Consider the following 24,607-nt stretch of genomic DNA (forward strand, 5'->3'; position numbering starts at 1 on the left):
AGAATGTGGGGTCAATTGGTCAAAGGTCTGAGACGTGATACGGACGCCCCTCTCCTCTCCGCCGCCACCATAGATGGCCTCCTCCGGCCACTGCGCACGCAGGCCGCCCCCTAGGTCCTCACTCGTTCCACATCCGGTACGAGATAGCGGCGGCGCAGCCGCGGAGGGGCGGCGAGGGAGAAGGTAGTGCTCACGGAGGAGGGTGAGAGGAGACGTTCTGTTAAGTTTTCTCTTTCCGATTTACCGACTTTTCTTATACGATTACATTTTTTTTTCACGAGATTGTTAGAAGTAGAAACCTTGCCGGTCCGATAGCGTGCGCCCCTCACCAAATCGGACGGTATCATCTTCTTGACCTGTTTAGTGTTTACTGCTAGAGATTTGGATTCAGATGTGACATGGAATTCTCGTCATGACTAATGAATATAGAGAATGTGTGTGGAACTGTGCATCCATGTTTGGGTCTTAGGTGGGAATACTAATTACACCGTCAATCTTGACCCGGGAGCGTCAGGGCCGGCACTAACCATGTTCACAACTGATCTGTGGTGCTCGGCCAGTAGGCAGACAGCATGATTGAGAAGTCAAAGCTCGCCGCCGCTCTCTGTTGTCCCCTATGAAGAATTGTTTTGTCACCTTGACACTAGCTTCTGATACAAAATGACACACATTTGGGTGCGTGGTCGAGATTTTTGTTTCAAGATATCCTGATGTCATCGTCTAAACAGGACAGCGAATGGACACGAAGTTGTCGTTTTACAAAGTTATATGCGTATGCTGTCACTTTCTCCCTTTTCTTTTGGAAAATCGGGTCGTTAGTCGCTATCGCTATTTATGTAGAAAAATTACATCGTCTCTTAAAAATAAATATTAAAAGGCTAACTACTTCAATACCTCTTCTCAGAAGTAGATTTTGCCATGCTTATAAATAGAGGGTGTAATTAGGCAGCTCCTTACTTGTTACTTGTAGCTATGGATGTTCTACAACCAAATCACACATGATTTTAATGTTTCCTATGCAGTTCAGATGACATGATGATTCTGTTTTTGGGGATGTTTGTGCAATCTTCAAACACTGGAAGGATGATGCTGGTCATGAACTCAATGTGCGTTAATCTCTAGTAACTTTTGAGTTCTGTAAACAGTTGCATCTAGAGTTCTGTTGAACTTTGTCCAATTGCTTAGCAAGCTCCTTCGAGGATTTCCATGCTGCTCATTAGTTAATTCGAATGACAACAAGAGGTCTCACCACAAGTTTTGTGGGAACATATTTTAATCTTATATCTCCTTCCACCTTTTTCCACATCTGCTCACTCCCACCTGTAGTATGATTAGCTCAATCCGGATGGTGGAAATCTATATACTCCACCATAACGATTCCTAATCACAATTTGGGACGAATCATGTCAGAATCCGCCATATGCATCACACATTATCCATATCCAAGTGTGCTTTTCTAACATATGGTTCAGTAGTTTAGGTTACAGGTTCATGAATCAAAAGAAGACAGCGAATCTAATTTGCTCATAAATGATTGCAGGACCGTAGAAAATTCAGATATCTCAAATCTGATCATTATTGAAGTATGGTTCTCGTGCGAAATTTGTAGTGGCTGGAATTTCACTTCGTCTTTCTATTTGACTTGCAGAAAGACAGTAGGCAAGTCCAGAGGGAAGGATTGAACTACAGTCCTAGAGGTACTTCACATGGCACAAATGGATGTTTGCTAGCATTTGAAATTGGCTATCTAAAAATGCCTTTGTTTTTTGTGTTTGCATATAATCAAGTTCTTCAACAAAGAAGGTTAGCCAACCATGAAGGTTACTACAATCATGCAGTTTATCTTGGGGCTCATTGTTTGCAGTGAGATAGACTGACTGCCACTGCTTCAATTCAAGAATGCAATCATCCTCAATTCAAAGCAATCCTAGATGTCGCGGAATGAGAGCACCTACTTTTGCAGTTGGGAAGGTGTTCATTGCAAGATGAAGAATCCACAACGTGCCACTTCTCTCAACCTTACAAACCGAGGTTTGGTTTGGAAAATCTCTCTCTTTCACTTGGAAACGTAACATTCCTAAAACATCTATTCCTCTCTACAAATTGGTTTACTGGGAAATTCCTTCATCCCTTGGTCAGTTGCACCACCTCAAGAACCTCTACTTGAGCAATAACATGCTTAAAGGGAGATACCTAGTTGCAAAATTGTTCCAACCTCAAGACACTATGGCTGGATAGAAATCGACTAGTTGGGCAAATTCCTACAGGTTTGCCTCATTCCTTCAAGCGCTGCAACTTTCAGTTAACAATCTTAGTGGAACCATCCCTTCTTTTCTGGCCAAATCACAAAGCTAAACCAGTTTAACATTGCATTCAATAATATTGACGCCCACATTCTAAATGAGATTGCAAAGTTGCCTGGGCTGCATATTCTCAATGTGGCTAGCAATCAATTGACAGGCAGGTTTCAGCAAGCTATCTTGAACCTTTCCGCTCTCGTTTTCCCTTAACCTTGGTCAAAATCGTTTAAGTGGTGAGGTACCATCCAATCTTGGTACCCCTCTACCCAATCTCCAAGTGCTTGCATTAGCCAATAACTTCTTTGATAAATGCATCCAACATACATATTTTGGGTATATTAAGTAATAATTTCACAGGACTGGTGCTTAGATCCATTGGCAGACTTTCTGAACTAGCATGGTTAATCTCGAGTTCAATAAACTCCAAGCACGTAGCAATCAAGACTGGGAGTTTATGAATAGCTTAACCAATTGTTCTAAGCTCCGTGCCTTCTCAGTAGAGGGGAATCATCTAGAAGGCTGCATACCAAGTTCATTAAGTGACCTTTCAAGTCAGCTTCAAAATCCATATTTGAGACAAAATCAATTGGCAGGGATTTCCCTTCTGGCATATCAAACCTTCGTAACCTGACCGTTTTAGGAATAAATAGCAATCTTCATGGCGGAGCACCATACGGGATCTTTAGAGTTCCAACACTAAGGTAAATTTATTTATCTAATAACAACATTGATGGACAACTTCCTAGTGACATCGGTAGTGCGAAACAACTCACAAATCTAGAACTCTCATCAATTAGGCTATCTGGAGATATTCCTAGCACTTTGGGCGAGTGTGGAAGTTTGTAAGATATCAAGTTGGACTGGAATATTTTCAGTGGAAGCATCTCCACTACATTTTTCCTCATAATTCTCAGCCTTTCTCACAGTTATATTGCTGGGTTAATTCTAGTGTCTCTTGGCTACCTAGAATACCTTGAGCAACTAGATTTGTCATTTAACATCTGGTGGGGGAGGTCCCAACAAAAGGGATCTATGTCTTCACCATCATTTGATAGAAATTATCCCAAAGTTTCTAATTTCTAAGGGCTCTGAGGATGTTTTGTGTGCACGAAGGCGTAAGTGGATTAAATAGAGATAGAAACCGCGGCGATCCTCTGTAGGACGAAAGAATAGACAACTAATTGAGACCTAAATATGCTCTGATGGAAAATATTGTTGACCTTTTGAAATTTCTTGGTGGATTTCTTGGAAGCTATGCATTGGGCCGCCTTGTGGCCGTGAGTTACCAAATAGGGTTTCGGCCGATGGTTGCAATATCTTATGTGCTACCGCAGTTCAGGATACATGCATTTTTTTTGGGGAACTCTTCCTTCGGTAGTTTGTCTCTTAAAACAGAAGATAGACAAACCACGGAAGGAAGAGCTCCCCAAAAAAGTTCACGCATCCTAAACTGTGGTAGCCCATAAGATCCTGGAACTTTTTGGTAACTCATGGCCACAAGGCGGCTCAATGCATAGCTTCCAAGTGATCCACCAACAAATATCATAAGGTCAACTACATTTTCCATCAGAACATATTTGGGCCTTAAATAGTTCGCAATGTGAATAAAGACAGTTAGTTGTCTATTCATTTTGTTTTTCAGCTGATCATCGTGATTTCTATATCTGTTTAATCCAATTACGCTTGGCATTGAGGTTCCTCACAAAGAACACCTAGAGAGCCCTTAAAAAGTAGAAAACATAAATAGCTACCACATCAAATGAACAGCAAAAAATAGACGGGTTCTTGGTCATGGAAATTATGTTGCCATATAAGTCTTCAACCTGGAGATAAGGGGAGGACAAAAGAGCTTCATTGCAGAATGTCATGCCTTAAGAAATGTGCGGCATTGAAATCTACTCCATATACTAACAGCATGCTTAAGCTCTAGTGTACGAGTTCATGGCCTGAGGAGATTTACATTGATTACTGTATTCAACTCAAGGCTATGAGAGCTCTTTAGACTTGATACACATTACACTGCCTTAAAGGCTAAAGAGCATCTCTAGTAGGTACCGCAAGCGTACCACAAAAGTTGTTTCCGGTTAACTGCAAATGCGTTTTGTGGTACCGCGCAAACCGCAGCGGAGAACAGAATATGCGCTGGACTATTCGGTTGTCTCCCCAGTATCGCACGCATATCCTGTCACTCAAGACCCAGCACAGCGAGCTGCCTTGACCCTGCCCGGCCACCGCCCTATACTGCAAATGCGTTTTGTGGTACCGCAGCGGAACAGATCTCGTATAGTCCTACCATAAAACAGAATATGCGCTGGACTATTCGGTCGTCTCCCCCGCATCCCCCGCATATCCAGTCACTCAAGACCCAGCCCAGCGAGCTGCCCCGACCTTGCCCAGCCACCGCCCCTAGGACACGTGTGCTAGCAGCTAGCTAACAAGCTGCCCGATGGATTGAAGCTAGGCCCTAGATAGCTTTAGCTAGGCGCGTGGCTGGATGCGGCCGGCTGCCCGATGGATTGAAGCATGCCGTAGCTAGCTATCTAGACGTGTGCACACGGAGCTGCAGGTCCGTCCGACAGAGTAGGTACCGGTTCGGCTTCTTGTTGAACTAAACCTCTGCATCTCTGCCTCGCATGGACAGCGTCAGCTCACCTCAACATGGTTCGTCGTTGGAATCGGCTGGAATAGGTTGAAATTATCGGATTACGGCAGCGATTTGGCCGCTTAGTAGATTTCCATCGGAGTAGGTACCGGTCCGGTGAACTTTGACTCAAGTTGACTGAACTTCGACTAAAGTTTTGTCGTGCAAAGTTTTACGGTTTACCTCATAATCGACCAAAAAACAGCACATCTGGTGTGCGAGAGACTCCTTTTACGGTTCCCTGCAAAATATTTGCGGGTCAGGCTGTTATGCGGTACTTGGTGCATTTTTTGGCGACAAAACTGAAAATTTTAAGATTTTCGCTGTTTTGTGGTATCTGCTAGAGATGCTCTAAGCATTGTTGTGGATGTAGCAGATGCACTAGAGTACCTACACCATAACCAAGGAACAATTATTCATTGTGATATTAAGCCTAGCAGCACTCTTTTGGATGACAGTATGACAACTCATGTTGGAGATTTTGATCTTGCAAGGTTCATAGTTGATCCAGTGGTATCATCACCTGATGACTCATATTCAACCTCTTTGATTGCAATTAATGGAACTATTGGATATGTTGCTCCAGGTATTTCCAATTTTTATATTTGGGTATCATCGTCATTAAATTGAGAAACGTCTCCTCATACTAACATTGGAATTAAATTATTCTTGCATGGGGCCACATGTTTCAACTGGTAGTGATGTCTAGCTTTGGAATTGTTCTACTTGAAATATTCTTAGGAAGAGGCCTACAGATGATATGTTCAAAGATGGAATAAATATCGTAAAATTCGTTGAGATGAATTTTCCTGCCAAGATATCACAAATTGTTAAACCTGAATTAATTCAAGATCAGCCACAAAGAAGATGACCTGGACTATTTAATTTCTGTGCTCAACATTGGGCTTCGCTGCACCAAGCAGGCCCCTGGTGAGCGGCCCAATATGCAAGTGAGCAATCAGCTGTTAACAGTGGACATACAAGTATGAAAAAGACCAAATTGAAAACTTCTTGTTTATCAGAGATTTAGATTGGTGGTCTCTTCAAGCGTGCATCTGAGATTGTGTAAATTGATTTGACATAAACAACCTGTTTTCTCAGATATTACTGTAGAACTGGAAGATATCTTACGGTCTATTCATGTAAGTTTACTGCAGTTGGTAGGCTAAGTCTCATGTGGAGATGAATTTGAAAACATAATGAGCCTCATACTGATGAAAACAGCATATTTCTGCAGGCCTCCAGTTCTAGAGGAGCCCATCGACGTACCAAACCAAAGATACAAATGAAATCACAACGATAAAACACCCAGGCCTATGTGGCCTGCCTGGCCCTCTTTCACATTAATAGCTGAAATAGTGTGATAGGGTAGATTTGTCTCCTGTATATATGGCATGTATTATTATTTTTAGATGATGTTATGTATATTGATTTATGCTCAGTTGTTTTGATTCTCCGCTTCCTTCTAAAAAAAACTTACCGGAAGAACTGTGTTAAGGTAGCACATCCGGGCTGATATAACCTAAGTGATATAGTTTTATGTTTTACATGTTTGTTTTTGCGAGTGGTTGTAGTTTAAATCCCTTTGCATTTTGGTCCATGTACGATGATAAGTTTGACTTGTAAGGACTTAAAAAAAAGCCATCTCATGCTCCATTCTGGTTAATTTTTCAGATTATCTGATTATTATTTAATATTCCATTGTATGTAACACAATAATTTTTAGTGACTGCTATGCTATCAAATGCTTTAGAGTTGCGAGCTAGGGACGAAGCCATAAAAAGTAACCACCGTGTTCATGTAAATAGAACTATGAGCTCAAACTAAGCAATGCATGGTGCTAAGTAACAATTTAGACCCCCGTGTCGCACCCAGGCGACACCGGGGGCACCCTCGCGCCGCTGCCGGTCTCTCCCTCACCTTGCCCCGTTCGCTGCCGCTGCCGCCGGCCCTTGCCGCGGTGGCGGCGGGCCCTGCCGCCGAAGGTGGCAGGGGTGCTCCTCCTCTCTCGTGGCGCTGGTGGAAGGTCTAGGCGGCTGGGGCGTCTTCGGCCGGCTCGTCGGCGCACGGACGCCGGAGCGGCGGCTCCGGGAACTTGGGGCGGCGGATCCGGGGCCAGCGCGCCCCGATCTGGTGGTGAGGCGGGCCGTGGTGGCGGCTCGCCGGATGCGGCGGCGCTCGGGCCGTGCGGGCGGACGGGCGGTGACGCGCGTGCCCCCTGGCCGGCGTGCGGTGCAGGGTTGGCAGGGGTGCCGGCGTGCGGCGCGGGGGTGGCCGGGGCGCGGTGTGCTGCCCCGGTGGTGCGGCGGAGCGGGTCGTGGCGGCGCGCACGGGCCCGGATGCGAGGCTGCGGGGTGGACCGCGGGGCGGCGACCCCGTGTGTGCTCTAGGTGGCATGGCGGCCGCGGTGGCCGCGAGGGCGGCATGGCGGGCCGGACCGGGGAGCTCACGGCTGCTCGCGGCCAACGGCTCGAACTTGGACCTCCGTGTTGGTGTTCGTCGAAGCTCCCTCTCGTGGCGGTTGGCGGCGCCCGCGGCGCTCTCCTCGGTGAGCTTGGTCGGCCGTAGTGGTGCGGCTCGGCTTTTCAACCCCGCGCGGTGCGGGTGGTGGCAGCGGAGCTCGCTGAGCTCCTTGGTTTGTGTGTGGTGGCGGTGGTGGCTTGTGTGCGGCGGTGGCGCTGCTTCTGCACATGAGGTGTGTTTGCGGAGTGCGGGCTGCGGCGAGACGAAGCGGCGTTACGGTCTTCGTCTCGCCGTCTGGCCGCGTGAGGGTGTGGTGGCTCGGTTGCTCCGGGCGAAAGCCTGACCGCGCGGCGTTTGTGGATGTCGCTGTCCTTCTTGGGGGGCGGTCGTGGAGCTCTCCGACCTTCACTACCCTCGGGTTCACGTCTTCGGGTGAAACCCTAGATCCCGCGGGATCGGACGACGACGTCGTTTCTGCGCTGTTTCCCCTCTTGAGGGCGTCGTCTTGAAGTTGGTGTTCCCCTTTACGCACTCCGGCGGTCTGGACACACAGGGCATCTGGGTTGGCAGGAGGTCAACCTGTGATGCGGGTTGTTCCGGGTGGAGGCTTGAGAGGCAACGACAATGGTGATGACCAAGGTTTGGTTGCGGCAAGGTCATGTTAGTCGGCTCCGTTCCGGCGTGTCCGAATGTCTTCTTGGTGGTCTCCTCTTGTTGTGAAGTCGAAGCTGCCCTTGGGCGGTGTACGATGCCACCCGAGGGGCGGTCCGGTGAAGGTCCTATTCGGCGCTTGTCTTGCGCATCTCCTCTCCGAGGCTCGTCTTCAGAATCGGAGCTGCCGGTTTCTTCTCGATGAGCCATCTGTTTGGCATAGGCTGACTTGAGCTTTTTGTAGCTTTTGTGGGTAGCCAGGATGGCTAGGTGTGCCCTTGAGGCGGAGCGTGTGTGGTTGTGGGTGTTGTTGTTGTTGGTTTTCGCCCGGTTTTCTCCTAAAAACCGAGCACCTTCTGTTTAATGAATGAATGAGGCAAAACTTTTGCCTCTGTTTCAGAAAAAAAAAGAGTAACAATTTAGAGCATTTTTTGTCGCGTCCTCTAAAGTGCCTCCCATAGGCTTTTGACGAACGTTGTTTGGAAGATGTAACTAGAGATACTTTTAGCCTAGATTATGAAACATTCATGGATCATACTAGGCAGCGCGCCGCATATTTGCTAACCCATGCCATGGCTGGGCCTGAAGCTGAAGAATTCCCGTTTATCTTTTGCTACTTTCGATTGGTCTAAAAGTTGTGCTTGCTCGGTGCTACACACTGTTGCTATAAAAGAAACTACAAAACGTGCTACACTAAAGTCTAAAGATGCATGTGCGGCCACCCGACCATAATCCATAGAAAAAGTGACACTACATGCAGAAGAAAAAGGTTGCATCAGATGTAGCAAGTAATGCAAAAAAGCAACGAGCACTGTTGTGGTTCTAGTCTAACATAGCATATGCGTTGATAGGACATCATAAGAATGTATCCTGTGAAACAAACGAATCTATGTACCAGCTGCACCAATGAAATATGGATCGTTGGATTAAAAATCAAGGGTCGTGATCTAGTTAGGAGATGGGCTGCTGACTCATTTGCACAATGGACCTCGTTGTCTTGTCGAATCCAGCGATCTGGTAGTCCACCAATGGCTTGTCTCTCTCCCTGCCCTCTCTTTCTTGCGAGTTACAGTCTTACAGATGCAGTATAGTGATAGCACATCTCAAAACAAGAGAAAAATTCCACACAAATTCACAATACGAGGTTAAACTAGCAACTGGAAAGGCAAGTAAAATGTACTGATAGTACTCCGCCTTCTATTCTTGGCATGAGCAGATGCACAAGAATTGATCGATATACGAAGCCTATGGAAAATTCAGCCATATCCACCGTATTCAGGAACAATACGAAGACTTCCATTATTTTTCCTTTGCTGCTACAAAATCAATTACCTGACGCCCGATCTTAACACAAAAGGCACTTATTACAAAAATGGTTCATAAGGCATCTTGCGGCGTCGCCAGACTGCAGTCCGCAACGACAGTGTCGGCGGAGCAAAATTAACAACGGAATCATTTGTTGTGTCAAGTCTTGGCCAATCCGTCCGACCGTCCCACGTCGGCAATCTGCGTTGTAATTTTGGTCTGCTGGAAGAAGTCAAAGGATGTGAGATGTGAACAGGAGAGATGGCTGAGCAATGGATCTCGTGCTACAGTAGCAAAGAAGAGGGCAAGGGGAGAGAGACGATGGGTTTCTCAAGGATTGTTTGTGCAGTTCGGCAACTCTACAAGGTCCACTTTGTAACATGTACCAACAGCCTATCTTGTAGCTGAATCACATCCCTTCATATTTAATCCAATGGTCCATATTGCTTCGGTGCAGCTGGTGCATAGATTCCCTTGTTTCACAGGATACGTTCTCGACATCATAAGTATGTTGGATGTTTTTCAACGCATTGGTAATTTGGTATGGCTGAGTGTCACCCTACATCGACACCTATTGGCACTCGAGCCAAGCTCCCTACTACTGATGGTGAGCTGCTTTCTGATGCTACTGAGTACATGAGTCTTGCTAGCACCCTCCAATATCTCACTATGATATCTCCTACGCGGTATACTAGACCCGTCTTCATATGCATGCTCCACGCATGACTCACCGTGCTATTGTCAAGCGAGTTCTTCAATACGTTTGTGGTACTTTGGAATTCAGGTTCATCTTCGAGCCTCGTCATCAACTCTCGTCTAGTGTGACAATGTGTCTGCCATCTATATGTTTCCATATCGAGTACAAAAACATCGACAAACCAAGCACACCAAGATCAATATTCATTTCATCTGCGAAAAGGCGTCCCTTGGTGAAGTTTGAGTTTTGCATGTTCTCTTCTCTTCACATTTCGCCGATAGGATGGCGAAGGGATCAACCAGTCAGCTATTATTATTCCTTAACTTCTTTCGACAGTCTCTGCATCCGACGATCGAGAGGGCGTTAGATGCATATTTTGTCCATTTTATTTAACCATATCCTATTATTATACCCTAACCCTAATTGCCCTTGAGCCTCCTATAAATAAACCCCGAAACGTCGTTTCCCCTAAACTCCCCGTTCTACAACCCGATGCCATCTAACGCCGCCTCCCCAGTCCCCCGGGGGACTGGCCTCCACCACCACTTTCCTCCACCGCGTGCACGCGTCAGCCTGGACACCGCCGTCGCCGTCGCCTCCCGCCATACCCCCACTCGGACGCGATCACCGCTACCTTCGCCGGAGTCCGGCGGCCGGACAGAAGACTCCTCGATCCTCTTGCGGCGGCCGCCGCCAACGCCCTCCAACTCATCTCGCGGACGCAAGGGCCTCCTCAGCGGAGCGACATCACTCAAGATCTATGGGAGCGCCTCTAGGTTTCGCTCATCCCCATTATCCAGATTTTTGGTTTATTACTTAATGTAGATTTTTCATGGTTTATTGGCCTGCTGAGGGGCAACACCACCCGCGTCACGGGTTAATATTTGCTGCATGCTAGAGCCTTGATACGATCAGTATGTTGATTGTTTGACGAAAGTGCTGAGGCATCTTGCTTCTTGCACCTCTGCAACTTGGGTAACATTTTTGGGTTGGTTAATATTTTTCTGTCATTCCCGAAATTCAATTATTCGCAACATGGAACAGGTCATGTGAACACTGGGGTGTAGAGATCCTGTTATTATTGAGATAACTGTTGAGAGTGATACTATGCTATCCTTTATTTTGAGATCATGTAGGAGATCTTGCATTGGATTAGATAGTCTAAACTATCATGTTTCTGTTACATATTATATATTTTTATTATAAGGGTAATAAACATGGATCCAGTTTGAGTAGGTTTGTTTTTATCTTTTTTTAGAGTTAGGTTTGTTTTTATCTGAGTAACTGAGGGGCCATATGCAGCAAACAAACTACCATATGTTGCCATGGTTAAGTGGTATATGTTCAAGCAAAAATGCATACACTTGCTATGAAATGATCAGGATCTTCACCTTATTTTCATGTTCTCGATAAAGTGTTTGATATTTCTTAGTGGATAAATTAAGCAAAAATGCTGAGACAAGGCCAAGTTTGTGTACAAGTAGCGTTCTCTCTGTTTCAGACTTCCAACACAAGCGTTATCATCCCAGCTCACTGATTTCTTTTGATTTTCAGACGAGAAACAGCCCAACTCTGAGCTTATCGATCTGAAATGCACTTTTCAATCAATGCCTTAGCGAGAGAATGGAGTAGACGCCTCTTCTTCTGGTTTGTGTCAAACTTACTAGTTGTGGTTTAACGTAACAAATATCCAGCCATTAGCAAAGGTAGGTATAATGTTAAAGTGATCTATGTGAAAAATGGCCCAAGCCCAAACAAATTAGCCCAATAGCATTATGTACATGGTCACCCCAGTCCTAGTACCTCACGGAATAGACTTGACCGAGCTTGATCTATCAATATGCATTGACGGCTCTAGCAAATACCTTTTATATCCCGCCCATGGTGTTCCAGTCGATCGATTACTGCCGCCGCACTAGGGCATATAGATGCGCAGGTCAGAATCGCTCGGACATCTATGCTTCGTCAAGCATCGTGACCAGCAGTGTTCATTGGAAGCATCCCCACTACATTTAGCAAAATAAGTAGCCTCAGAATTCACAGCCTTTCTCATAATAACATTACTGCACAATTCCAGTGTCTTTTGGCAACCTATAATATCTGAAATTTTCATTTAACCATCTTTGACGGAGAGGTCCCAACGAAAGAAAACTATGCCTTCGCCATCATTTCGTAAAAAATATTCGAAAGTTTCTAATTTCTAAGGGCTCTGTTTATGTTCTTTGTGGTGTCCTCCATGCTAAAGTGTAAGTGGATTAAACAGACGTAGAAACCGCAATGATCCGCTGAAGGACGAAAGGAGACAACTAATTCTCTTTATGGTTATTGTGAAGTATTTGAGACCTAATTATGTTCTCATGGAAAATGTTGGTGACCTTCCGAAATTTTTTGGTGGACTTTTTTGGAAGCTATGCGTTGAGCCTCTTTGTGGCCATGAGTTACCAAACAAGGCTTGTGCCTATGGTTGAATGATCTTATGGGCTACCGTAATTTAGGATTCTTGCATTTTTTTGCCATGAAATGCACAAATCCTAAATTGTGGTAGCCCATAACTCCTCCAACCATAAGCAAGTCCTGTTTGTTAACTCATGGCCACAAGATGACTTAATGCATAGCTCCTAGAAATCCACAACAAATTTCAAAAGGTCAACAACATTCTCCATAAGAACATATTTGGGTCTCAAATAGTTCACAATGTCCATGAAGACAATTAGTTGTCCATTTCTTTTGTCTTTTGGTGGATCATTGCGGTTTCTGTGTCTGTTTAGTCCACTTGTGCCTTGGCATGGAGGTCCCCCACAAATAACATTCACAAAACCCTGAGAAATTAGAAAAACATAAATAGCTGCCAGCCTGCCACATCAAATGAACAAAAAATAAACATAGGGGTTCGGTACCGTCATTAAGGAAAAGTCTTCAAAATGGAAATGATGTTGCAAGTCTTCAACCTAGAGATAAGGTGAAAAACTGGTTATTGCAGAATGTCATGCCTTAAGAAATGTATGGCATCGAAATCTACTCCCCATACTAACAGCATGCTCAAGCATCCATTCTAATGGGAATGATCTCAAAGCTCTAGTGTATGAGTTCATGCCCCGAGGAGACTCACATAGATTACTGAATTCAGCTCAAGACCATGAGGGCTCTTTAGACTTCATACACATTACAGTGGCTCAAAGGCTAAGCATTGTTTTGGATGTAGCAGATGCGTATCTACAACATAACAACCAAGGAACTATTGTTCATTGTCATATGAAGCCTAGCAATATTCTTTTGGATGATACTATGACAACTCATGTTGGAGATTTTGGTCTTGCAAGGTTTGTAGTTGATCCAGCAGCATCATCACCAGATGACTCACACTCGACGTCTTTGATTGCAATAAATGGAACTATTGGATATGCTGCTCCAGGTATTTCCAATTTTCATATTCTGGCAACATTGTCATCAAATTGAGAATAACATCACCTTATACTAACATTGGAATTCAATTATTTCTTGCATGTGAACTATAGAATGTGCAACACATGGTCATGTTTTGACTGCTAGCGATGTCTATAGCTTTTGGAATTGTTGTACTTGAAATGTTCTTACGGAAGAGGCCTACAGATGGTATGTTCAAAGATGGAGTAAACATTCCAAACTTCGTTGAAATAAATTTTCCTGCCAAGATATCACTAACCTGCATGTTTTTGTATCCTTATTATGTTCCGGGGCACACTTAATTTTCTTTCTAGGTATTTATATGTGGTGAACTAATTTATATATGACTGCGAAGTACCATTGTTCTGCTATCCTTTTGTGTTATGTTTCACTAATATTTTTGCTGGGGCAAAAGTTGTCCTATAGATATGTTTTCCTTATAAGATTCTGTGATGCAGGCATTTAGCTTTTAATTTTTGGTATTTCCAGCTTCGTTGTCTATGAAGAATGGGTATGGTATACACTCTGCTAACCAGTGTGCTCCTAAGTAATACGTGTTCTTCAGAGAAAGGGACTTTTCGCACAGACAGATCAAAGGAACATTAACCAGTGAGGTAATTGTATTTGTGCCCTGACTTGTTGCTAATTGCAGCTTGGTTTATGCGTTTTTTCAAAGGGGTTGTAGCTCTGTTCACAAAAAAGTTGTTGCATATATATGTTATGTTTGTGAATTCCCTCATATGCAGCTGCTTGGCATGAATTTCCTAGGTAACATGTCCTCAGCTTCTCTCATATATTGCAGGCTGAAGGCACATGCTCTCATCTCTGGAGATGCTTCTCAAAATTATCCAAAAATTGTGGTATATCATTTACTTTTCTTACCTATGCTATCAAAAAATATTCAGCTGGCCCACACACCTCCACTTTCCTCGCCCTCGCAGGCCTCCTCCTTACGATCATCAGGTGTAACAGCCCAAGGTCAGCCTGTGTGTTCGGTGCCGGTGGCTTGGAAGATGCAAAGCAGTGCAAGGAAGACGTGGCCGTGTGGGAGCAGAAGCAGTATAAGACTGTCGCTTCGGGCAGCTATTGCACTGTGCTCCGCCACTGTGCTCGCCTGCACCATTGTCGAGCAATGGAGAACTAAGGTAAGATGGTCTCATGATGTGTTATTTCTAATGCAAAATTGTGTTTTTGCCTGTTGGTAGCCTATCACGAGAAAATATGCATGTCTGTATTTGACCGATGATACCAATTGTCGTCTCAGATAGTGATGTCCTTTTTTTACATTGATGGTTGTTTCAAGCTCGAATTTTATTGATCCCTCATGGAAACTTTGCACTAAGCAATACTTTACGAATTCACTATGTAGACATTCGAGGACTGTTCTGTATTAACAGCAAAAAAGTTTGTAGCATCTAATTTATGGTCCACTATACATTTGTGAGGTTACACTTTAATTGTTTGCATGCATGATGTATCGTCCCTCCTTGAGATGCAGATTAGTGATTGCTGATTTATGTACACTTTTTGTGTCGTGGTATTTTTAAGGTTCAGACTCAGCTAAGTAGCGTGATGGATTGTATTTTTCAGGTGCTCGGTTCCCCATCAAGGCCTTCGCCTTCAGGAGGGCTCCCGGATAGCAGTCAGGAGCGCGGCGCACCTGCCCGACCATTGGAGCAGTGCAGTTCAGTTCATGGCAGAACTCTCCTAGACCTTTGGCCTCCTCTGCACCGCTACCGTTAATCTCTCTAGGTAGTGTCGCCTTCTTTCCCACCCTGGCAGCTGCCTCCAATGGCAGAATTGTCACATTTGCTCTCGCTGGGCTGGAAAGGAAGTATTCTCCTGTAGCGGGTCTGTAGCCGGAGTGCCATTGGACTCCTGTAAAGCTAGCAAGGTACTTCTTATTTAACAACAGGTCCTCTATGAACAAAGCTTCTAACTTGTGTCTGGAATGGCACTGATTACTTATTAGTTCTATTTTTAATTATACTGTCATCACCATATGAACAGCTAGGCATGCAAAGCTCTCGTTGATTTATTTTTTGTGTGTGGTTGTATAGTAGTTAAATTTGAATGGACATACTCATCTTTATTTGTTGTAATACCAGCCTGTAAATCTTATGTTTCCTGTCAAGAGAAAACAAATCCTTAAACATGCTGAGTGATACAATTGTCTTTGATTTATTTTAGTATACATGCCCAATTGCTTGATTAATTGGTTCTTTAAAAAAACCAAAAGCTTTTTGCAACGGAAAATCCTTTCTAAATGCATATGCAGCACAATGATCTGCATGTGACACCAGCCCTTCATAGTTTCTCTTCATTTCTCTAATAATGGTGGTACTTTTACAGTGCTTAGTTAAACAATGTGAACTAAATCAATTCCTTTCATCATAGCTTCAAAATTTGTATTCTCAGGTCCGTTGAATACATCACGGAACCCCCACTAAATGCTTATGAACCAGATAATTTTCTCACATAATTTATTGCCAATGCCCACCTGTTCAAAACATTTGAACTGCGGTTGCTATGTATATGTTATGGATCAGCAAGGTAGTTGATCTGTCTTTTTTTGTGTGTATTGAAGTGCTTAAGATTATGGTCTATTTATACACAGAAGTTATTACCAGATTTATTGGAATTGAATTTTCGAATGACCTTTATAGCTGATGTTCTTCATAATCAGTAATTGTTCAGGGGAATTTAAGGATTTTCCATTTCATACATATAGAGTACGTACTATTTTGAGTATGCCTATATGTAACAGATTGCATTAAGGTAGTGCTATTGCCGAGCACAAAATGCACCATATGTTACTTCAGACTGCTCAGATAAGCTTTCCTAAAAAAATGTGAAATGCTACAAAGGCCTCTGTGGTACTTTATTTATTTCTTACTGTGTATACATCTCTGCCTCGCAGGGTTGGCTTCCTTCTCCACTGTAAATTTTCGTACGGTATTCCATTGAAACTGAGACTACATTACAGAGGAACATGATGGGATCTTAATGATCCAGCAAGGTATAGGACGAGCTCCATCTTTGCTAGAAAATTGCTTCCTGCCTAGCATAATTTGTCGACAAACCATAGTGCTTTCTCATCTTTGGTCTTCGCAATGCCAGATTGTGATTAGTTATACTATTTTTACCAGTTAGAAGGTAATTGTTTTCATTTTTCTATTTTTTTGTGAAACAGGGCAAAAACTTATCTTTAATCCTCTTTTATCTTTCTATCTTTTGAACATGTGTTCTCATTTGTAATGACATGTGAAAGAAATGAAAGATCCATTTTCACTAGTGTTTGATAATTATACATGTGCATAACTCTGAAATAGAAACATACTTGGCTTGTACTCTTGCTGTGGTAATGGTAGGTGAGCTGCGACGTGAGAACTAACCTGATGCCTACCATGCAGTGGCACTCATCTTGTTGAAAAACCAAAAGTTCGGGTGAATCGCAAAGTGGTGGATAGAAGTTGATACCTTGATCAGAGGCTTTCAAAATATGGCATAGCTATCCTGGAGTATCGCTTGGGCAACACGCTCTGCTTGTGCGGCTCGTCTAGGCAGAGCTTCCTCCCTGATGATTGCCTGGTCACCCCATGCTGCTTCGGTGATGACTTTGTTTAATCTGGGATGACTTCTTGTTGCATTTTCTTTTGAGGAATCAGCCAAACCTCTGTTATGTTTAAGGTAATATGACTGGTAATGTTGTTAATAGTACGATGATGACATCCCGTGACTGTATCGGTGTGCTGCTAGCAAAAACAAATAAATGATCTCCTTGGCTTGAAAGTGTTAGGGCGTCAGCTCATGCAAACGGATCAAAAGAATCTATTTGTGCCCGCGTGGATAAAAAATAGGTCTGATCCTAGGCCAGTGGTTCGATGCAAAGTGAATAGTAATTTGGGCTGTGAATACGAGCAATTACAATAGTGTAGCTGCTGACTATAAATCAAGTGTCATGTCATCTATAGCTCTTAAAGCTAACATATATAATAGTGAGCTATAAAAGTATCGTATTTTATCAATTATTTTATCAATGTATGGTCCACTTTTCACTCTTACAAAGTGCCTAGGAGCACGTGCTAGAGCCGGCTCTTGCATAAGTGCTCACTCTCATTCTCTCTTCTCTCTTCCAACTAAGCAATAATATACTACTTTTAATCCTTATAGCCAGCTGACTAAAATTTATTATACTTGCTCTTAATATACTACTTTTAATATAGGCTTGGACAACCTGCGTGGCTGCTTGCGGCAGTGCATTCAATGACATGATTCGGCTTGGCGGTGTTGGATTTCTGTGCCGCTATCAATTATAAAGGCCATCTGTTGTCCCTTTATACAGATAGAGAGGGAACGAGTGGATGTGAATGATTGCTTTATTGATACTTTGGTCAGGTTTATATACTACCCGAACCGTCGCTTACAATATCGGTTATTACATGTTGGTGTCTTTTGGTAAAGGACACAACTGTTCGCATTCGCTTTGCACAGCGATTGGACAAATCACTAATATGCTAACTGCTATAGGGAATATTCTAAGGAATCTGCTAACTGCCTGATTAGCCTAAATCTAAAGCTAATTTATTCCTAACACACCCCCTTGGACAACGCTGTATTCTAATCTTCATTATCTTGATAATCTTCATATATCTCCGAGTGATGGAAAATCTTAGTAAGATCCTGATAACTTTCAATCTTGAATAACAGACCTTTCGTGACCTTCTTGAGTTGATATCCTCCAACGAAACCTGTAAAATTATAAGGAGAAAATATAGGAATCCGATATACCGTTGGTATAATAATTGTATCATTTAAAATCTATATGAGAAATCCATTGGAGAACTCATAAGAAAAAGTACAATATATTGTTATCGGATGATCAATACTAAGTTCAGTCTTGGGAAATTTCTCCCCCTGAACTTTGAAAATTTCTAAGTCGTCTCATACCAATGCCATGAATGCATTTTTGAAATGCAGCTGCTGGTAAAGATTTAGTGATCAAATATGCAAGATTGTCACAAGATTTTGTTTGTAAAATATTAATTTCTCCATTTTTCTGTAATTCATGAGGAAAGAACAGTTTTGGAGCAATATGTTTTGTGATATTACTTTTAATATATCCTATATGCATTTGAGCAACACATGCGGCATTATCTTCATAGAATAGTTGGTGATTCTAATGAACCTATGCCGCATGAGGTCTGGATGTGATTATTCACTCTGCGAAGCCATACACACTCACGTGAAGCTTCATATAATGCAATTATTTCAGAGTGGTTAGTGGAAGTTGCTACTAGAGTCTGTTTAGTTGACTTCCATGAGATAGCAGTTCCACCGAATAAAAATACAAATCCAGTTTGTGATCTAGCATTATGGGGATCAGAAAGATAGCCAGCATCAGTATAGCCAATCAAAGTCATGTCTTGATTCTTCTTATAGAATAAACCAAGATCTTTGGTACCTTGTAAATATCTGAAGATATTCTTCACTCTAGCCCAATGGCGTTTTGTTGGAGCTGCACTATGTCTAGCCAATAAATTTACTACGAAGGCAATATCTGGCCTAGTACAATTAGCAAGGTACATTAGTGCTCCTATCGCACTAAGGTATGGAAACTTAGGTCCCAATACTTCTTCGTTATCATCCCTAGGTCTAAAAGGATCCTTTTCCATATCAAGGGATCTAACGACCATGGGTGTTTTGGATGGATATGATTTATCCATATTGAATTTTTCCAAAACTTTCTGAATATATGCAGGCTGATAAACGAGTATTCCTGTGGGAAGATGCTCAAGTTGTAAACCTAAGCAGAATTTGGTTTTTCCCAAATCTTTCATCTCAAACTCCGTCATTAAATGATTGCATGCTACAGATATATCTGCTGCGTTACCAATGATGTTGAGGTCATCAACGTAAACTGAGATGATGCAAAATCCTTTTGATGATTTCTTAATGAAAACGCATGGGCAATCATCATTATTTGAGTATCCTTTCTGAAGAAGGAACTCACTAAGCCGGTTATACCACATTTTACCCGACTGCTTTAAGCCATAGAGTGACTTTTGTAATTTTACACAATACATGTTGCGATTTATATTTGGATTATGGATTTTAAGTCCATCAGGGACTTTCATATAAATATACGCATCGAGTGACCCATATAGATATGCGGTCACTACATCCATTAACTGCATTGATAAATTCATTTGTACTGCCAATGATATTAAGTATCGAAACGTAATTCCACTCATTACAGGAGAATATGTATCGTCGTAGTCGATACCGGTTCTCTGCGTAAACCCTTGTGCTACTAGTCTCGCTTTATATCTCACCACCTCATTATTTTCGTTCTTTTTCGAACGAAAACCCATTTAGCTCCCACGGGGAAGACTTTTGAGGAGTAGGTATTACTTTAGAGAATACCTCTCTTTTATTAAGAGAGCGCAGTTCTGCCTCAATTGCCTCCTTCCATTTAGGCCAATCTGAGCGCTTCAGGCACTCTTTCATAGATTTTGGCTCTGGATCCAGTTGAAGGGTTTTAGCAATTTTAGAGGAGAAATATGTGTCGACAAGTGTAGTCTTTCTATTGTATGATTCTCCCGAATCGATATAGTTTATGGAAATTTCATTGATTGCTTCAGGCACCGTGTGATTTCCCATAACAACGGTGTCTGGTTGTTTCGATGTCCCAACAATAGAATTTGTGTGCACATTTATGCTAGGTTCTTGATGTTGAACATCATCTTGGTGTCTATCAACTTCAGGTTGATTTGCATTTACCGTCATAGATTTCCTTTGTTTTCGTGGTGGCTTTGGAGAAGCCTTTTCCCTTGAGACCAGATTTCTCCCCCTTTTATTTGCAATTGGGAGTTGAGTAGTTTTATTTGGTACCTCTACTCGTTCTGGTGCATTGACTGCAGGGATATATGATTTAGTGACACCTTTGTGTTCAGTAAATGCGTCTGGCAAGTTATTTGCAAAGTATTGCAAATCTATAATTCTCTGAACTTCAGATTCAGATTCTTTAGTACGTGGATCTAAGGATTGGATGCCTGTTACATTACAATCTATTTCTTGGTATTCTTTGTGGTTTGTTTCTCCCCCTAATGCCGGGAAATGATCCTCATCAAAAATTGAATCAGTGTACCGGGCTGTAAACAGGTCCCCTGTTAGGGGTTCTAAATATTTTATAATTGGCGAAGATTTATATCCCACATAGATTACAATTTTTCTATGGGGGCCCATGGAGGTACGCTGCGGTGGTGATATCGGTACGTATACAACGCAACCGAATTTTCGCAGGTGGAAAATACTTGGCTAATTGCCTCGTACTATTTGAAATGGGTAAGTTTCATGATATGCAGTTGGTCTGATTTGCATCAGATCTGCGGGGTGTAAAACCGCATGTCCCCAACAAGAGGTTGGTAAATTGCAATTCTGCAATAATGGTCTAGCAATTAATTTTACTCTTTTGATTAAAGATTCAGCCAATCCATTTTGAGTATGAACATAAGGTACAGAATGTTCTAGATGAATGCCTAAGGCCATACAATAATCATTGAATGCGCGTGAACTGAATTCAGCCGTATTATCCATTCTTATTGTTTTAATCCTGTGTTCAGGATGATTTTCTCTTAATTTGATAATTTGAGATATTAATTTGGCAAAGGCATGGTTACGTGTTGATAATAAACACACATGTGACCATCTAGTAGATGAATCAATTAGCACCATAAAGTACCTAAATGGTCCAGATAAAGGTTGTATTGGACCACATATATCTCCTTGAATTCTTTCAAGAAAATTAAGTGACTCATTTTTAACTTTGAGGTAGGATGGCCTAATAATTAATTTCCGCACATGCGGTGCATACAAAATTTGATGACTTGGGAAATCTTTTAATTGGTAAATTATGACCAATAGAATTGCTTATAATTTTTCTCATCATACCTATTCCAGGATGACCAAGGCGATCATGCCAAGTCTTGAATTTTTCAAGATTTTGAAAAATTATTTTGTACGCAACAAAAGGTACGGGTTTGATGTATGTAAAGTATAATCCGGATGAAAATGAAGGGGATTTTTCAAGAGTTTGTTCCTCATATCCATCGCTTTTTGTTAAAAGCAAATATTCTTTCTTATCCATCTTAACAGTTTTAAGATGGAAATCATTTGATCGGATATCTTTGAAACTTATAAGGGTACGTCAGGATACAAGAGTGCATTCTGAATTACAATAGTAGTACCCATAGGGAATGTGAATGTGGCTCTTCCTGAACCAATTATTTCTTTGTTACTCCCGGTTATAGTCATAACATCTTCCTTTCTCTTAGTAAGAGTTTGGAAGTATTTTGTTTCCCTTAAAATTGTGTTAGTAGTAGCACTATCCACTAAACATAATTTGTCTTCCATCGGATTTTCCCGTAAATTTCTAAAAATAGAAAGAGAATATTTTAGAATAAATTTATTTTATTCATATATTCATCAAATTACATACATAGTATTTATATTACAAATTCGAAATATAAATACATTACAATATTATGTCTGATTCACATAATACAATACATGTAGTATGAAAGACTTTATTCTACTTATTGTTATACAATATATAACACATCGTAGTATTTAAATAGCTAAGTGACATCAATTGTTTAGGAGATCAATTGAGGTCTCCAAAATCATCTTGGGTGTAGTCCACAAGCATGTCTTCATCGAGGATGATGTTGTCCTTTGGCTTGAATTATTCAATAGCACTTTGAGAAGGACTAGCTTTAGGGTTGTCTTCAATGTCATTGAAGTGAGCTTCAGCCTTATTTCCATGAACTTGCTTCCCTTTTCCTCCATACTTCATGTATAGATCCACTAGGTGCTTGGGAATACGACATTTGTTTGTACGGTGGTTCGCACATCCACACCTTTGACAAACTTGAGAGTTGTCATTTTGATCATTTTTCTTGAAATGACATTTCCCCTTAAATTGACCATTGGTCCTTTGACCATTATTCTTCCACTTTCCCTTGAATTTTCGGAAGTTCCGCTTACGGTTTCCGAATTTATTAGTAAAATGAGCATTAGCATGTGCTTCAGGGATCGGCATGGCACCCGTTGGACGAGCATTGTGATTTTTCATGAGAAGTTCATCATGCTTCTCGGCCTGAAGTAATGTGTATATAAGCTCAGAATACTTCGTGTATTTGTGTTGACGATATTGTTGTTGCAATATCCTCATCGAGGGATGGAAAGTGCATAAGGTCTTCTCTATTAAATCTTCCTCTGAAACTTGCTTGTTGCAAAATCTCAGTTTGGAGTTAACTTTATGCACGGCAGAATTATATGCCGCAACGAACTTAAAGTCCTGAAACCTTATGAGAGACCATTCTCTCTCGGCTTCCGGCAACATAACCGCTCTTTGTTGGTCATATCTCTCCTTGAGGGAGTTCCATAAAGCTAGTGGATCCTCCTCCATCAAATATTCATTTTTTAAATCGGGATGGAGGTGGTGCCTTATGAAATGTAATGCCGCATACTTTGCCACTTGGGGTATTTCTGGAGCATTTTCGGGGGGTGTGATAATCACGGGACCAAGGCCACGACCATTTAAATTTATTTTCATATCCATGGCCCATGATAGATAGTTACTTCCATCAAGTTGTAGTTCTTGGAATTCTTTTTTACTTATGTCACCCATTTTTCCTGCATGTATGATCATGCATTTAATTAATTTTACTTGATAGTAAAATTTATTTTGGTAAGCAACAAATTTGTTCTAGAGGAACAATTTGAACGCAGATGAATTTAGAGCGCGGGATAAAATTGTTGTACCAAATAACATGTTATAATATGCTCGAGGCAAATATATTAATAACATGGCACATTACATACTTGTAATCTCTAATAGGTATAGGGTCTACAAATATGTATTTATATCACAATACACTGTTAAACTAAACAAAGAACAAACTAATGGTTCTAAACTGAGATTAACAGCTAGTAATACGTAAGTGAATTAACACTTCTAGTTCACGCAGAGGATAAGGCAATGTGGCTGCCTAAGACTTTTCTTTGGCCCACGGCTTGGACATGCGGTCAAAAGGGGAATTGGAAAGCGTCCTGGAGATAAAATCCTGTCGGCTCCTCCCGTGACCCACGATGCGGTGATGTTGCTGTCCTTCTTCAAGCCGACGCCCCGGCCGGCGACTCAGCGGCGCCCCGGTCCCTCCGCAGAGGAGGAGCGCAGGTGGGGGGCAGCCTCGTTGAGGTGGAGCTCCGCGAAGCGGCCGGTGAGGCCGAGGGCCTCGGGGGACCAAGTCCCTCTGCGGGTGCCGGCGGGGCGGGTCGCCATGGTCGACGCGAAGCGGCGGAGAAGCACCCTGGCCTCCGGCGAGGGAGTGGGGAGGGCAAGGGACGTCGCAGGCGGCACGTCCTCGTTCCCTGTCAACATCCGGATTTTTAAGTCCAGATGCCTATTATGTCATTCATCGCCATCCCAGAAATATTGTTTTTGCGAGACATAATAGATTGATATCACAGAACATCATTCATTACAATACCATAATAGTCTTACATCAAAAGGGATCACATGATCCAGTCTCCTTACAACACTTGACCTAATGATCAATTACATAACACATACGGGAAATACGTAGTAGAGGTCCATCTGTTCCACAGGCAACTGTTGACATCAGGAGTGGTCCTAGTTGTCGTAGACGTCCTACTATCCTTCATCTTGGTACTGGGGTTCATCTTCATAGTCTGGCCATTTGAATAGCCAGGGACACAGCCATGAGTACTTTAAAGTACTCGCAAACTAATACTAGTGTAAGCACTAATAATTATATCAAAGGGGTTCTAAGCTCTAGATTCATTTGCATAAAGCCAGTTTTATTTCATAAGCACTTTAGTAATAAAAGACACTTTGATTGTCTAACTAAACTCAAGTGGAAACATTAGTGTCATTCCCACAACTAGGTTGTGATTCAAAGTCAAAGTCACCCTTTCAAATTCAAGGCACCAGTCACATGTAACATTTTGGAAAAGTTCTGATGACGGAACAGTATGGCATTTCCAACTGTCCATGACCGCGGACGCGGCTATTCGAATAGATTTACACTCTGCAGAGGT

At 42.4% G+C, this 24,607-nt stretch overlaps 2 long non-coding RNA genes across 4 annotated transcripts; both read left to right on the forward strand.

Moving 5' to 3' along the window:
* The first annotated feature begins 109 nt into the window (after positions 1–109).
* Positions 110–6,242, forward strand: LOC124689954. 2 transcript variants are annotated; one of them, XR_006998750.1, is made up of 7 exons: positions 110–202; positions 1,023–1,106; positions 1,649–1,697; positions 1,788–2,031; positions 5,436–5,527; positions 5,641–6,083; positions 6,179–6,242. It is a non-coding gene; the product is annotated as an uncharacterized LOC124689954 (long non-coding RNA). The 2 variants fall into 2 exon arrangements; XR_006998749.1 differs by lacking the exon at positions 110–202 and having other exon boundaries at positions 900–1,106.
* A 4,507-nt stretch (positions 6,243–10,749) lies between these two features.
* Positions 10,750–14,498, forward strand: LOC124690057. Of its 2 annotated transcripts, XR_006998754.1 has the most exons (6): positions 10,750–10,833; positions 13,378–13,469; positions 13,573–13,669; positions 13,970–14,094; positions 14,283–14,340; positions 14,422–14,498. It is a non-coding gene; the product is annotated as an uncharacterized LOC124690057 (long non-coding RNA). The 2 variants fall into 2 exon arrangements; XR_006998751.1 differs by lacking the exon at positions 10,750–10,833 and having other exon boundaries at positions 11,195–13,469.
* The last annotated feature ends 10,109 nt before the right edge of the window (positions 14,499–24,607 follow it).

The sequence above is a fragment of the Lolium rigidum genome, chromosome 1 (assembly GCF_022539505.1).
Source record: "Lolium rigidum isolate FL_2022 chromosome 1, APGP_CSIRO_Lrig_0.1, whole genome shotgun sequence".
NCBI lineage: Eukaryota > Viridiplantae > Streptophyta > Magnoliopsida > Poales > Poaceae > Lolium > Lolium rigidum.